At 35.2% G+C, this 17,505-nt stretch overlaps 1 protein-coding gene across 1 annotated transcript in view; it reads right to left on the bottom strand.

The window, feature by feature from the left end:
• The window catches only part of LOC149795541 (prominin-1-A-like), a 133,773-nt gene extending 133,455 nt beyond the window's left edge, over nt 1-318 (bottom strand). Inside the window, exon 1 of the mRNA XM_089965345.1 lies at nt 88-318. The gene's annotated coding sequence lies outside the window, so the exon portion shown is untranslated. The remainder of the gene's footprint in view (nt 1-87) is intronic.
• Nucleotides 319-17,505: the final 17,187 nt, after the last annotated feature.

Raw genomic sequence — 17,505 nt, 5'->3', positions numbered from 1 at the left:
CTAAACACCATACGTACAGTTGATTACTTAACTCGTTTAACCGAAATAATTTAAGCTCGGGTTTACAAATTTCTTTTTGCTACTTACCTCCGACAAAGTCCATCTTCTTACGCTACCGGTGTAGAATTATTTCATTTCCCGAATCTGTTATCCTTGAATTTAGAATACATTTCTCAATTTATTTTGCTAAATCCATTAATGTTCCACGATCTGTTTTGCTGGCCTGAACAAGTTTATATTTATGATGCTCAATGAGTTCGTCCTACAGATGATACCGTATTTAATCTACAGTGGAAATCACCTGGATGTTACAAATTTACCTTTCTTTATCGTGGATGCGTGTATTGGGAAACTATACGTGCCTATTGACACGGCATGTTTATCAATAGTGAATTCGATACCTTGTCACATAAAAGGGCCACATTTCATTGTTTATTCACAGCGGATCGCATTTTGTATCCATCTGAGCCAAACGTATACAGAAACAGGCATGTGCCTCAATGTAATTAGATCTTTAAATTGTACAACCTGAATTTGTAAGATTAGCAGAAAAATTATACAGTCATTATTTTCAGTGAAGCAAGCCAAGTAGCCTTTCCTGCAACGAATTTGGAACTTTTGTCTTTAAGGGTGTTAGATTGTGTTACTTCTTTGTGGACGCATACACCATAAACGATTCAACTCTTTAAACTGCCACAACAATTTGCATTGTTGAGGTTATCGATGGGATATAATACAGCATCTGCCTAACGGTCCACAAACACTGGGAACATAATAAATGTATGTGACTCAACACGCAAGCATTGCTATTGTGTTCTGTTTTGTTGCGACGTTAGGGACATTTTAAATCCGATAAATGTAGTTTAAAACAATGGATTTGTACGCAACAAAATATACACACGGAACAAAGAATACCTTGTTATAATAAAAACATAAAATTCAGGAGTATTTTAGACAGAAACTTCAAACTCTATCAGTCGGTTCACGGATAGAAATTTACCTAGTTAATCAGATCGTTACATATTCTGTGTTACATAAAAAGACAACTTTGCAATATCGTTACATAACATATATGGATGTGCTGCCCCCATGCATCGATTAACTTGAGTTATTAACAGTGATAGCAGTGAAAATAAGTGACTAGTTTACGGATCCATCATTCATAAAACTGATAATCATGTGAATATCAACTATTCCCCCCTCAAAAAAAAAAAAAAAAAAAAAAAAATCGGTTTATGATTCAGAATGGTCGCAATATTAAGAATTTTTTAAAATTTTTTTTTATTTTTATTTTTTTTTTTTTTGTCAATTACACACTGTCGAGGTCTTTGTTTACGTTTGTTATACAACTTGACAGAGACGCTTTCCCTGTTACATCATAGCGCGCGACAAAAGCCGGTTTAAATGGGATCACCCCGCTTGAGTGACTCAGTCTAAATAGTTCCAGTTAGTTATAACTGAATTTGCCGTTAAAGATTTCTTGAGCAATTTATACAATAGTCATGAATGGAATTTCAATGGACAAGGAACGAAATAAAGCGAATAAATGCCAATTAAAGGTATGTGTATTTAAATTTTCCTAAGTGACACCTATAGCTGAAAATAGTTACTCAAGAGCGCGTACATGACCATGTGAGTACCTGACGAGCATCCATTATGATGCACTTGAAGGAATAAAAGATGAAGATAACTTATATCCTGTTCAAATTTATTTATTAATAATTTATTTAGATACTGGTGACTGTGCAGGAACTGACGCTGTAGGGTTTCGCAACGTTTCGGGCTAGGCAGGGACCTCGTTAAGAGACAAACAATGAATGAACAAACACAACGACAGAAGAGATACTTAACACAAAATCAAGAAACAATGAAAATATACAATGCTGTCGTAAGGTTTCCGTCTCCAATATTGAAGCAAAACGCATACCGAATTCAACCAATTGACGAAAATAAAATACTACAATGCTGACCATTTGAAAAGCAGCAACTGTCAAAAAATATTCTGTTCAAAATAATATTCATTTTGGACACACGGGATAACACCCCGGTGTTTTCATGATTCGCGATATTTCGGCCAATTCTGCGCACAGCTTTAAAAAAATGTACAAATGTTTATCCATCGGGCTATAGAAATGCAATACATTACTTTGGACAGTTTCTATCAGCATTTAGGGTTTATAACTAGTTTTACAAAAGATATTAAGCAAACTAAACCGATCTTGTAAACAAAAACTAGTAAAGTTCAACATTTATATAAAAAAATAAGCTACTGTGTGTAAAAGAAACAACATCGAATGGGATGTAATGTGTTTACAACGTATTCTTTATGGGACAAAATTATGAAAGAATTTATAAACAGACTATACGCCTGAGAATTTCTTGAGAATCTCGTTCTAGCGGCTAGTTGATACGTTGGGTAGCAGACGATTTTGTGCGTATGGAACAACTTCTTGCAAAATTGGAAAATTGAATTAAGATGCAGAATTGTTTTAAGATATACATTTCCATCTTTTATATAATGTATTTATTTGTATGATTCTAAAAGATACAGAGCAAATAGGATTTTATGGGTTACAGGTTCAAGAAGGTCGTGGTGTTATCTTCATGTTGACATTTAGAAATCACATTTTTAAATGCATTTCGAGTTGAAATGTGGGATATATTTGTACACTTTATAAATATCACTTTTATTATTTAAAGTACGATAGTTCTTTCTTGATACAAAATGGATTTTGACCCAAAATAACACGTGATCCAATGTTTCAGAAATGACGCATCGTTGCGCAGAATTGCACGGCGCAGAATTAGCCGACATGGCGGTATATATGATGAGATTCGCAAACAAACGATAATACAAATTTAATGAAATATGATAAACAGAACTTATAAAATCTATAAAGAGTGACGATAATCTTAAAGAACTGACAAAACCTACCTTAAAGCATGTAAATGGTGAAACTATTCTTTTAACAATAATTATTGTTATCTTTACATTTCAGAGCTTAGGTATACAATTAAGAACCACATTTTGCAACTTTCTTATATGACTATCTATAGTAAATTGCAAAACATAAACGCTGCATGAGTTACACGCCCTACTTAGAATTTACCTGCTTGCAGATAGTGTACATGATAATGACGAGAGAGACGCTGCAAATGTCTACGTTTGATCTATGTCGGCCAACCAATTGCTGCAGTTCAGAAGGGAGCTTTGTGGAGACAATTTGGAAAAGTCGTTATGAGAATGACGTCACTATTATGGAAATGACGTCACAACTTACCATTCGGGGATATCAAAATGGTTACCGATCTAGTATATTGGCTTGCCAATGGATCTTACAAAAAATAAAATGGAATTGTGTGTAACGCTTTTAAGGACACGTTTACGTTCGACTTCGACGCCAAATATTTTGTATTCAAAACCATTCTTGTGGGTATGTTAGAAAGCTTGCCGGTAGCTTCTCGTGGGTCGATGGTTCTTTCCAGGGTTTTCCCGGGTTCTTCCTCCACCATTAATACTGGACGCCATGTATAGTCTATCTTGTGCTGGAAAATGGCGTTAAACCCCATTACAGCAACAGCAACAACAACAGTATATAGGGTAGATTCTATGCTAAATATATACCGCCCTCCATCCCCACCCCCCACCCTTGTTATCATCTAAACAATGCCAGTAGTTTTACTTGTTGTTACTGTTCTTGTTTTGGGAGTTTTGTCATTTTTTCATGTTATGTGTTATACATGACATACCCCCCCCCTCCACCTGTGGGGGTAAATTTGCAAAACTGAAACAGACGAGACCATTTTCACCAATTGCCTTTCGCGAGTCGAATTTAAAATAAAATGGCGACCAAAAATGTTCAATAAAAACAAAAAAGTTCAAAAGGCGGGGTTAGAAATGTTTTCCCACGATTGCAGTCAGTCAGTAAGGAGAGTACAGCACAATAATTTCATGGGCTTATTTGGACCAGTCAGAATCACATAAAGTGATATGTTCACATATTGGAATATCAAAAATATTAAACTGAAACTAATTTAGGCAAAGTGTACCGACTAAATGATAAAGAAACATATCTCTTCTGAACCCATCTCAAGCTATCCGTTGAAGCGTCAATATTTTGGACGTGATACATGTTTAGGCTCGAATAAACAGTAACACAAGAAAGAGTGAAAACAACAAGCTTTAAAAAGAATAATAATTTATTTCCCTGGAAAATTCTGTAAAAATGAAAAATTATAAACTTACGGTTTTAAGAATCAAATCCAAAAATAATCCAAGAATAATCCACGAATAAAATTGTTGAAGTCCTTATAATAAAATGTTCTAATGATTTCAAGTTATACGAAGAATCTTAGATGGAAGACAATGACGTATGCTGTAATCTATATTGTTGAAATCTACAGTTCCTTGTAGAAACAAGAATTATCACTCCGGCTATGGAAAGCTGAATAAATTTTATAACAGCTGTCCTTATTCAACAATTTCACATGAACACGCGTATTTTCCAGGACAAAGAATTAATCCTTTTGAATCCAAGTAATTTGAAATAACTCCAAACAGCACAACATACAACTTGTAGTGTAAGAAAAAGCCCAGCTTATGCTGAGAATAACTCTCCAAAACAAAGGTTAAATCGTGTTTGTTATATTAGGGGTCACGTGATCATGTTTCAGAACCTCATATAAATTGGGTACTTGTTAAAGATCACGTAAACCTAGTGTGGCACTGACGAAAACCAATCATTTTACTCTAAGAAATATATATAAAAAAAGTGTTCACATCTTAAACACGTGGTTCTATCATAGCCTCGACAACAACCAATCATTGTAAAATAAAAATAGAACTTGTTTACGTGTTTGCTACTAATTTTGAAACAAGGTCAAGATTTAGATCAACACCTAGTGTTTATAAAAACGAACAGTTAAGGTCAAACTATTTTCTGGAAGAAGTATCATCTCCAGTGAATAAATTTACATTAGCATGTAATAAAAAATATAAAAATTTAAAACTGACAAACAATTAAATTGAAATAAATATATATTAAATCAGATTTAATTAAATTAAATATACATAACACACGCGGTGAGCATTTGTTGCCATGTTTATTTCGACGTAAACAAAAATAGTTCTTGGAACGCGGGCAAGTAATATTGTATGTTGTGGTTAAATAAAAGCTGTATAAGCTGTACAAATTTCATTATGTGTAGTGGATGTTTTATAAGATGCCTTGATAAGGATCAAATTCTTCATAGTGACAGTTTACTGATGTACTGGATAAAAAGGAAATCTTTTGTGCTTCATTTGTCATCGATATTATGTGTTTCTCGTATCATATTTCTTTGTTCCATTATCTGCACCAAATTCTTCGATGGTAACTGGTCCAAATTCATATTTATGTTTGGGATCCCGGTACCGGTAATAATACATTATCGACCTGTAATTGTTCGCAAAGATATCAGCATTTTCCCCTTAAAACCGATACCACAACCACGACCTCTTTGGCTAACCATGTATGCCTCCTACAGTATTTGCCAACACAGCGCATATTGCACGTCACCGTGGACAGCCACTTCAGCCACTAGCATCTATTGTTCTCTTTCTATGCCATCGTCAATACTGATGCTATCGATATGGATAGAATTATATATTTAATTGATATATAGGTTTTTAGTCACAAATATGGTAAGAGATCACGTGAACCAGTCCATTTTACGTAGCACTTCTACACAGCCATCAGTCAATCGACTATAGAATTCTCTCTCTCTCTCTCTCTCTCTCTCTCTCTCTCTCTCTCTCGAGAGAGAGAGAGAGAGAGAGAGAGAGAGAGAATTGTATCACACACACACACACACACACACACACACACACACATATATATATATATATATATATATATATATATATATATATATATATATATATATATATATATATATATATATATATATATATATATAAGTTCTTTAAATATATAGTTTTATATATACATAGTATATATACACACCATGATGACAAGTTTGTCGCGAAGGGAGCTTGGAGAACAACTTCAGGAGATTCATAATAAAAAAAAATGGAAGACCACCGCCGTTTGCAAGATTGAGTCGGGCACTGGACGATCTCAAAACGAACCTTCTCACTTAGATACAACATCGGCACGATGCCGAGCTTGCCGAAAGGTTTCTCCTACTCAGCACGACTACGGCGATGACTCCGCAAAAACAGGCTTCGTTTGAAGCTCAACAACTGCAACGGCAACGGAAAGGCGCACGCTCAAAAACGTCATTGAGAACATCCAACGAGGACATGACCAAACGAGCATTCAACGACGTCAAGAAATCGACGCACTGCCACGGATCAGCGGCGACGAACATTCGGAGATAAAGCTACTGAAATCTCAACAAGAAAATCTCATTGCGAAATACAAACCTAATCGGTGTTTGATAACAACGATAAGACGTTGACGTTTGATAATCAGGAAGCGTTATCCCACGGATTCATCAAGATTACACTTCAACGTATTGTATTGCCGGTGATACAACAAGAAGTACACACGTTCACTGGAATCAAACTCGGGGTGTTCTTCAACGTTTATTTTGTGAGAAGCACTGGAGAAGTACAATCGAACGACGCGTTGCTCGCTAGTCAAGCCGTCATTGTTCCGTGTGGATCTGACTTTAATAGACTCATGGACCTGGTTTATCGGTTCATCCAGCGGTGCATCGAAGATTACCAAGAATCTCGGACTGGATCCTCCCCGGGATCAAGAAAATTAACTTTCACAAGGCCAAATACACAAATTCACAAGGCCAAACAACGATGACCTCTGCCTATTGTGGGCGATCCTCTACGCAAAATATCCTGCTGAACGTCATGTCGACCGCATCTCCAACTACAGGCCGTATTTGAATACCCTCAACACCACAGGCATCACCTTTACCCCGGATATCAAAGACGTTCACAAACTTGAGGTGCTCAACGATCGACTCTCCATCAACGTGTTCGGACTCGATGAAAAGAAAGCAGGAGATAAATAGTTCTCTATTTGTCCCATACATATCACGGCGACGGCATAGCAGGACAACCTTAATCTTCTCTACTATTAGCACTGTTACGCGTACATCAAATATTTTAGCCGATTGTGGCGATCTCAGTACGTCAAACATAACTGAAAACTGTTCTTTTGCTATCGATGCCTTCACAGGTTTCAAAACTCAAACTTCAACAGCACATCGCTGCTTTAAAATTTTGATATACTCCTGAACTATACTGTTTGCAGGCAATATCCCATGAGAGTACATAGAGTTGATTGACAACGGCAAAATCGTGTGCAATAAAGAACGTTTTTAATCTACTGATATAAGTTATAAAGTCCATTATTTTCTAGTATGACTTAATCCAGACTGATATATATATATATATATATATATATATATATATATATATATATATATATATATATATATATATATATATATATATACCATGAGCATTTTTTTTCTTCACATTTAGTTATCATTTAATTATTGCTTCTTCATGACCGAATGTCATAATAAAAGAATTCTTACGATTTCTTGCTGGTTCTAAATGCTGTCTTGTCGGTTCTAAAAGAAATGCTGCCAATAAGGCATCAAATATGTCTACCAAATCCGCTAATATAAAAAATATTGTTCTCGCTGAAGAATATCAGTGATGGCATCAACATTCGGTAATTGAAATGAATTGTCTTTGCCAGAATTCATGAAAATTCTGTTCGGCCAGTAGAGTGCCAGTCACTTCAAGGGACTCCCATAATCACGTTATTCCTTGAAAGTGGTAGGAAATCCGTAATAAAAAAATAGGTGTCTCATTTCTACATCACTTTTATGCATCAGCAGTAGTAGTGTCATAATGGGGCTTTCCCCAACCAGAAACACCTAGGGGACATACATTTTCCACACATAGCATTTTTTGCACACGCGTGATGCAGATCAATAAACTATTTCGGGTTCTGTATCAGTGCGTGAAGTTGTAGGTTTTGTGTGGGGTGTGGGGTTTTTCTTCTTTCATTTCGACCTCTATCGTCTCGAACTTCGCCGTCGTAATAAATGCATCTTCGATGGCCACCGAGTACTCCTTGTCAATTGTGCCGCTTTATGTCCTGCAAGAATGTCTGAATATACAAATATTTATATTTGCAAATGTAATTAATTATATTTTCTAATAATACCAGCATACGGTTGCTATAGATATGGCTCCGACAAAAATTCAAATTCGTGTACTACCTGTGATAGTTGGCGTTTAGAGAGAGTACACTACATTTATCTAAAGCCCTTGTTTTGTGTCTGCAACGACTTGCTTTCGGTTTCGTCGAAGAACTTTTACACCGACAAATGCGTATTTGTTGAACATTAGTTGAAGTCTTTCTTTTTATGGTCAAGTCAATGATGGTTCGGCAGCCTTTTTGAAAAATGTACCCGGCGTGGATTTATTGGTGAAAATTACATCATCACTGTAAAATAGTCTTCATATGTTTAAACGTTCGGCGTTGATAGCATCCACCGACTGGGCATTTCGAGTACGCCTGTAAAGGTTTCAAGTTGGTCTCTCTTTGGTATTGAAGCTACTGATATCTCAAGGCGGCCCCAACGGTAATTTCTTTTTCGCTCTCAGGTAAATTATATTTTAATGTATACGATGGTATGTTTAGGCCATTTTGATGCACATATTGGTCGACAAGCGGCATAAATGCGTCATCAATGCTGGCACGCTCATTCAGCCGAGTCAACACCATATCTACAAATTCCTCAACATTGTCATCGTGTGGCTGTTCAGAATCCATCACGTATATGTGATGACTAATCTTAAACACAAACGCCAAAGACGTTAAGTACCCTTTCGGATAGACATCGAGTCCTTCAAATTAAATATCTTCTCTTTCGACAAATGTTATTGTAAGTTGAACTCTATTTTTCCGCACATGTTAGGCTTAGCCTGAGTTTTTTCTAACACTTCCCACCCCATTCTGAAATTTGCACAGTTATGTTGGTTTTTAGGGTCAGAGTCTATTGCCGACAGAAAAGCTCGAATTTGCCGCCACGATGCGGGTAGCCGCGTACGAGCGGTCATAGCCAAATCAAACGATGTTTCATCGAGGCATACCTGCATGACATCGATAGGAAAATGATTTATTTTCTGAGAAATTGCCAGTATTACAATCGTTATTTCTTTTATGAGCTGACAGACGAGAAGAAACTTAATGAAATTTGACCTGGTATTCATTATAATGAATAGTCACATGACCAAACGAATCTCGTAATCTATATTCCCATGAAATCATTGGCCTAATAATCACGTCATATCAACAATAGACACCTTTCCAATGTTGTTAAACAACAAATTCGAAGATAATAAATGAAAGTCGCATACTATTTGAAAAAGAACGAAAGAACACATAATTCTCAACTTCTTTATTCAGGGAACAAGACCATCAACCTGTTGCTGTCACACCAACCTGGACAAAGCCAGATTCATTAAACAAATTTCAAGACAAAGCAGTAGTCCGTGTTACAACAGACAAAGCAGTAGTCCGTGTTACAACAGACAAAGCAGTAGTCCGTGTTACAACAAGACAAAGCAGTAGTCCGTTTTACAACAAGACAAAGCAGTAGTCCGTGTTACAACAAGACAAAGCAGTAGTCCGTGTTACCACAAAAACATCGTCGACACGTGCTCTAATCTTAATGAAAGTTTGATTACTGTGAATGGACTTGACTCTTAAACTTTTAAGAGTCGTACTTGAACTTTCATGACGCATTTTATTTTTTCACATAGTTTCCAATATCAGGGCCGGATCAGGTAAAGTGTTGGGGGAGGGGGGTAGGGTCCACAATTTCGAAAGGGCCCCTCGAAAGGGCACTAAAGCAAAAGTCTATGTATTTATTTATCCAAAGTGTGCCATTAATACCGTCACTTGAACAGGTCGAGTCTCATTCAAATTTTCAGACTGGAAGTTTAGCAAAAATAATGCAGCACATTTAATGAGTGAATGATTGACGAAATGCTGAAGAGAATTTACTGCGTGTACGGTAGGCAGATGTTGAATAGCGTTTACTGCGTGTACGGTAGGCAGATGTTAAATAGCATTTATTGCGTGTACAGTAGGCAAATGTTGAATAGCGTTTACTGCGTGTACGGTAGGCAAATGTTGAATAGCATTTATTGCGTGTACAGTAGGCAAGTGTTGAATACCATTTATTGCGTGTACAGTAGGCAAATGTTGAATAGCATTTATTGCGTGTACAGTAGGTAAATGTTGAATAGCGTTTACTCGTGTACGGTAAGCAAATGTTGAATAGCATTTACTGCGTGTACGGTAGACAGATATTGAATAGCATTTATTGCGTGTACAGTAGGCAAATGTTGAATAGCATTTATTGCGTTACAGTAGGCAAATGTTGAATAGCATTTATTGCGTGTACAGTAGGCAAGTGTTGAATAGCATTTATTGCGTGTACGGTAGGCAAATGTTGAATAGCATTTATTGAGTGTACAGTACGCAAATATTGAATAGCGTTTACTGCGTGTATGGTAGGCACTTGTTTGAATAGCTCACGACGTCAACCTTTCCGTACAGATTTCACGTCAGTGACTTTGCAAGTTCAAAGTGAGAAGTCGCTGCAAAGCAGATTCTCTCTCTCTTATTATATTATAGAGAACCTTCTCTGCCTGTTATCTGTGAAATTTGGAGCTTCCATGTTTTTCAGAAACTTTCGTAACGAGATACAGCTGCGAGAATGTCTAGGTTCATGACTTACGAAAATTATGTAAATAGTTTTCTCACCATTTTGGTGAAGTGTAATGATGAAAGAGGTTTTTTATACTATTTTTGTGGCGGAAGCTAGAATGACGTTAATTCTTATTTGTACAAAAATTTACAATTTCTACTGTAAAAATAAATTTTGTAATTGATCAGATGTAATCAAGGTGAAATACTCCATTGTTCGGTATAACAGTTAACGCGATTTGAAGGATACGATTTTATATTAAATTCATAAATTGGATACAGTACAAAATGTAACGTTAATCAGTTCATTCGGAGTGCACCACACTGCTGCATACCATTTGTTTCGTAGATATAATCCCTACCGCACACAACTGCATAGTTAAATGTAGCTTGAAATTATGATTTCATTGCAGAATTAGTACATTAAATGGGAATTATGAACTTATTATCTGTACTGTATCGCTGAAGTTTGACAATGGACTATTAACTTGAATGATAAATATTGTGTTAACGCCGATGTACGTAAGGATTTCAGTGGTCTAACGCTGCCGTACTTAATGGATTTGTGTGTACTAGCACTGTTGTACATGAGGATTTCTAATGCTGCTGTACGTAGCGGATTTCTGAATAATTACATACCATCCTTATACTAATTCATTGCCTGCATCTACGATTTCCTAGAAAATTATACTATATTTTTCCTTTGCCAATACATTTCATTAATTTAACTTAATTATAAATTATAGATATATTGACTCAAACTAGTGTTAAAAGATACATTATAATTTCTCTTGGAGAACCTTAATTGCTATATGTAGATATTGTAAATTGCACAATAATTAGCAGCATTTTTAATTGATTCTTGACAAACAATTTGAATAAATACTTAAGCCTTATCAACTAATCTGGTCATGTCAACAGATAGAAAACAATTCTGAATTTTCATCTAATGCCATGTAAGATTATTTTATTTTTAAAAAAAACTCTGAGAGTTTCAAAATATTAGCGTCAAACTTCCTCGCATTTGCAAATTGAATATGAAATGTAAAAGTTTAAAATATAGCGCAGGAATGTTGTATTGGTAAATGTAAAGTTAAACGTTCACAGTTGTATATGCATGCGAAAATTGAATTTTTGTGGTTACAATATCGTTAAACAAAGATATGAACTGTGACTTGATACTGTCTGTCATACTTTTAGAATATGTCAATTTACTGCTACTTCGTGGCTTAAGTGGTTAGAGCGTCCGCCTCGGATGTCGGGGTCGCGGGTTCGAACCCCGGCCGAGTCATGACAAAGACTTATAAAAATGGTACTAGCTGCTGCCTCGCTTGGCGCTCACTATTAAGCGGGTAGTGCTAGGACTGGTCGCCTTCGTGTCCGTCCAGGGGATGTCAGAAAATAAAGAAAACTAAAGAAAAACGGACAATTCATTTCATCTCATCTTTTTATCTTTCTCCTTGTTACTTCTTTCCTATTTCTTTCCTATTTAGTCGATCGTTCTTCCATCTCTCTTTCGTTCTTCCTTCCTGTTTTCTTCTATCCTTCCTCTTTCATCATGTTATTTTGTTTTCGCTTTCTTTCTTCACTCCTTTAGACACGTGTTTCGTTTTTTCGGCTTTCTTCTTATCTTCGCAAGCCACTTCATCACATCACGTTTCACTATATAATCATAGCATTAAAGCACAAGAAAAGAGAATAAACAACACATTAAAGCATGAAAACAAAAATCCATTTTCTCAACATATGTATGTCTGTCTGTTTGTATTATCTTCAATGTAATCGTGCTTCTATTCTTTTATTCTGTCTTGTACTATATGTTTTATATCTTACGTAGTTAAGTTTATGTGTTACCTTATATTTTAACCAAATATATACAAGATGCAACATTATTGATTTTGAAATCAATTTATGTGTTTATCTGTCTGTCTCTGTGTGTGTGTGTGTGTGAGAGAGAGAGAGAGAGAGAGAGAGAGAGAGAGACAAGTACTTGTTTTTGCGAATTTTAGAACCATGATGCAACAATACTTTCCACATGTGGATGAGAATCTTATTCCAGTAAAATGCTTCTTACGTTCCGTAAATCTATTTCGGCAACAGCTTTGACAGCATGAGAGAAGAAGGAAGGTACATGGAATCATGTACATCGTTGATTATGCTTTTATCTATAACAATATAGCATGATGACATTTGCTAATGACAAACTCCGCGTGCATGTAGATTATCAATTAGTGCATGTAATCTATACGTTACTGTTTATTCAATAAACGATCTAACTTCGCAATGCAAATTTTTTATATTTAATACTAGATCATGCTCTGTTAAACAACACCCATTATTTCTAGTAGCTATTGTCATCTGTGGTTAGGATATATTCGATTCTCCAGAACATTTCAAACACAATTTCGTGTCTATTGTGTTCGCAAATAAATGGAAGATTGATATCGCGGTATCAGAATTTTGTTTTGTCTTCGTATCATACACGTGTTACTGGCGGCATACTATCAATGCAGATAAATTGCCAAATGATAAGAAACAAACTTCAGCGACAGAAGTAATTAGGTCCACATCATTGACTCGTATTAAATCCTGACTTGAGACGTTTGCAGCCAGCTATCATAGAACAACATCCTGATTTATCTGACGCAGTTGTATGAGCAATTTTAGAAAGGGCCTGCTAATTTCAATAAATATGTGATACACTATTGGACCTTTGACCTCTGTTTAAACTCTGTTCCAACATACTTCATCCATGTCAATTTTTTGGGGTGGCCGTGAGTGGTGTGGATAGTAGACTGTGCGATAATCTTTGAGATATGCCCATCAAGTGATAATGGCAGAGTGGCAGAGTACAATTACCAAGTATGCCGTTGTCAAAGGGTTGGTGATGCTCGTATCGCTTATTAAAAAAATAGTCAATTCAATAAATTTTATGTGTACTAAATACATAAATCACACACGTCTTTTGTCTTCACCCAATCTCCTAACATACGAGTAAACTCTTACAATCTCTCTGCATGTTTTGATCGTATTTAGATATAATCATTTAAACACAAAAATACCCATTTACTGCTGCAAGAACGACGGTTCGGACTCGACTTCGTCTTTTACTTTTCATTGTAGATTCTATACTGAAGGTTGCCAAATTGTTTTCAAATACATGCAGATTGACCTAAAAGAGTTGTTTTAATTTCGTCTGTGAGTATCAATCAGTGAAACTCCATATGTTGGCAAAAACGCTGACTTCAGAAAACGAAAGAATACAAACAAAAGTCACGATTGCAGTACAATCAACGACAGAAGTCCCCACCTACTATAACTCAACTGGACAACTCAATTGGACATTTAATATAGACACTTGAGATCTTACTTACTGAACCCAACCCGTGGTGGACATCAGTGAACGCAAAAGTAAGCAACGACGTTGGATACGGAAACTAAAACTCATGGAAAATTTGGTATAAATGAAAACAACATAACCTTCCCACTGCAATCTTATACAAATAATTCACTTAGGCATTATTATTATTATTATTATTATTATTATTATTATTATTTTCCCATGACATAATTTCATTGTCATCTTCTTCGCACATTACTTCGATCAAAAAGTTTTATTCTCTGTACGATAAACACGCAATGACACTCCATATTAGTTTATGTTTGTATAAACTGTTTCCATTATGGCAGAAACAAACAATAAACATGTAGACTGCTCATGTTAAGACCGTTTTTCATATGATTATCTAGACTTTAAAAAGATCAGAAAATTATGCACCTTCTAAGAATAACATTTTACACGTGGTATTTTTGTACGACGTATATGACTTAAATGTATGCATTTTCCTTGTTGCTCTTTTTTTCTTGCTTGTCTATTTCTCCTCAATCTTCTCCTGCTAATTCTTTTATTATTTGAGATGTATAATTTGCTACTGCCCATATTCATGCCATGACATGGCAACGCTAAGGTGGCAGGGTCCAGTTTCGTAATTTGGCCCCTGGCAAATTTCTTAACTTAAGGCTATGGTGTGACTTTTTCAGCTATTATTGTTTACTATTTATAGATATGGATATATTTGTGAACTAGGTGTTTTGGGCTTGTGTTGTTCTTGAAACTGATGCAATGCATGTACACCTTCCATAGCTGCTCTGCAGTATGTTGATAGTGAAATACCAATAGTTGGCTAGGAAGAAGAGCTAGCCTCCCATAGCAGTAGACACGTGGGTTCAAGGCAACTAGAGTATCTCAAAAACGGCTTGGATGACAACTATTCTGAATTGCATTAAACTATTTAGTAGACAATGTTTTTCAAAATTTTCATCCAGGGAAAGGGCTTGCGTTTGCACTGTGAGCACCACATGCTGTCAAAAATGGCATTTGGATGTGAAAAATGCATGTATAAAATAGGGGTTGGGGTGCATAAACCTCTTCTGCTATGAACTACTATTGACTTCTCCGGTCAAGTGAATACTATTCTTATGCTTTGTTTTAATATAGGTATCTAAAAATATGGACCTTTTTGACCTCACTTGTGTATTTGATTTTTTATGATTTTTTATACTAGGTCGCTGATTGCGGCATTAAATTTGTACATAAAAACTGGACCCTGCCTCCTCAACACAACGTACAAACAGCATAACTCTTCTAAGATTTATTTTATTTTGATGGAGTTATCTTTCTTTTAAGACTGTTTTATGACCTCTCTCTCTCTCTCTCTCCATAAACCTATTTCAAAATCATGACAAAATTACATTATTGTTTGTATTTCAAACATAATAACGTTATATTTCAAACATATAATGAAGTTAAAGAAGGTCACACTTTCTTGTTATACAATTGACCGAGAGGTAATATAGTCAAAAGATTCATTTATGTCGTTTTTTTGTTTTGCCTGGCATGTTATGTAATAGTTAGGATTTTGTTTCAAACGCCACCTCTTGATCTGCAAATTATGAAAACCGTCTTCTCATTCATAATTGTATTGGGATATATATATATATATATATATATATATATATATATATATATATATATATATATATATATATATATATATATATATATATGGAGACTTTAACAAAACTATTATACTTTTAACAGCAGGTTGTCAAATAAATGTTCAGTTCTTTATTAAAATGTCGAGGGATTTGTTCTTAGATCGAAGATTTGAATAGTTAGTTTCGAAGTTTGAGACACTGGTTTTGATTTTAGGAAATATTTCATTGCAGAACGATGCATCACAAAGGTCAATCAATCCAATAACAAAATTAAGAATGAATGGCAGAAAAAATGATGCCTACTGGAATAAGTTCAATTCTGATATAATATTTAGTTAGGTGAACAAGTTTTTCTCAGGTGATTCACACAAATGTTGTCCAAAGTTGAAAGTGATTTTATATATACTTTTGTCTTTGCACAAATAAATACGCAACACACTATTAAAATTTGTGTTTAGAATGAGTATTCGTATGCCCATTAATGTGCATTAGTCAATTAATTAACACTTTAATTAATTTACAAGAAAGCTACATTTTAAATGACCATTTACTGACCACAAAACTCAGACAGTAAATGAACATAATCTATAGCACCACTACTATCGTGATCTTCCTAAAATGCTATAATTGTGGCACTGAACAAATCGGATTTATTAAAGTTTATGATCACTAGCTGCAGAGCCTTGAGAAGAACTCATTGCATCAAAACATCGAATAATCGTGAGCAAATACAAATTAATAATTTTCCATTATGTATTTCTCAATTTTAAATCATGGCGCAAACGGGTGAACTAATTAGCACAAGAGTTTAACACGAAAGCAACAATGTTAGCATGCAGTGATAATGCCTATTTGTTTAAAAGTTTGAACGGAATAAAGCTGTGATCAAGGTCGATGAATAATAGTTAAGAGAATAAAGGTCATAATTTGTTATATCTAACATTACAAGTGATAAAATCACATGCTTCAGAAAAGATGCAGAATTGCACATTACTGTCATTGATAGAAATAAGGTTTAAACAGTTTAGTATGAAGAAAAAATAAATTACGTCTTGGTGTGAGCAAGTGCACAAATTTATATTGGGGTAAAGGATGAAAACAGACGAACGATTGTAGATGATAATGACTTGATTAGACAACAATTCAACACACTGTCCATTGCTTTAAAAGCCTCGTTCATACTTTATAGAGCACGCTGCTGAAGGCTGATAACACACAGTCATCAATATGAAACCATATGAACAGAGGATACACATCAGTATTGTTGCATGAGGGAATGGCATAGAAAAAAGAAAAGGTCACTGGAAGGCCATAGAGAAAAGAAAAGATCACTGGAAGGCTATATTATTTCACAACCATAGCTAGATAGTTTCAACAACAAAAAAACTTGATGAAATCAAGGATCAAAATATTAAAAAAGTTAATAAATGAGTTAAGTACCAGTATTATTGACTTGAACAACAAAATAACAGCTAACACACCCTGTCGCTAAAAATTATTTTAACAGAAATAACCAAATTAACAGCGGCTGTCAAAAACGTATTGATCGCGAACTAAATCCTAATACGATCAACAACAAAAAAGATCTAAGATTTGTGCGATAGCTTAGAACGATAACGGTGTTTCCTTTACTGTATTTTTACATGTTTCATATTGCGCTTGTACATTTACAAACACACACCCAAGAATATTTTGTCGGAGATCTGGTTACTAATACCGATGAGGTCCAAAGCAGTATTGGTAA

The sequence above is a fragment of the Sinohyriopsis cumingii genome, chromosome 7 (assembly GCF_028554795.1).
Source record: "Sinohyriopsis cumingii isolate HCF-2022 chromosome 7, ASM2855479v2, whole genome shotgun sequence".
In the NCBI taxonomy this organism is placed as follows: domain Eukaryota; kingdom Metazoa; phylum Mollusca; class Bivalvia; order Unionida; family Unionidae; genus Sinohyriopsis; species Sinohyriopsis cumingii.
The sequence above is the reverse complement of the archived record's forward strand: the minus strand, read 5'-3'. Positions and strand labels throughout refer to the sequence as shown.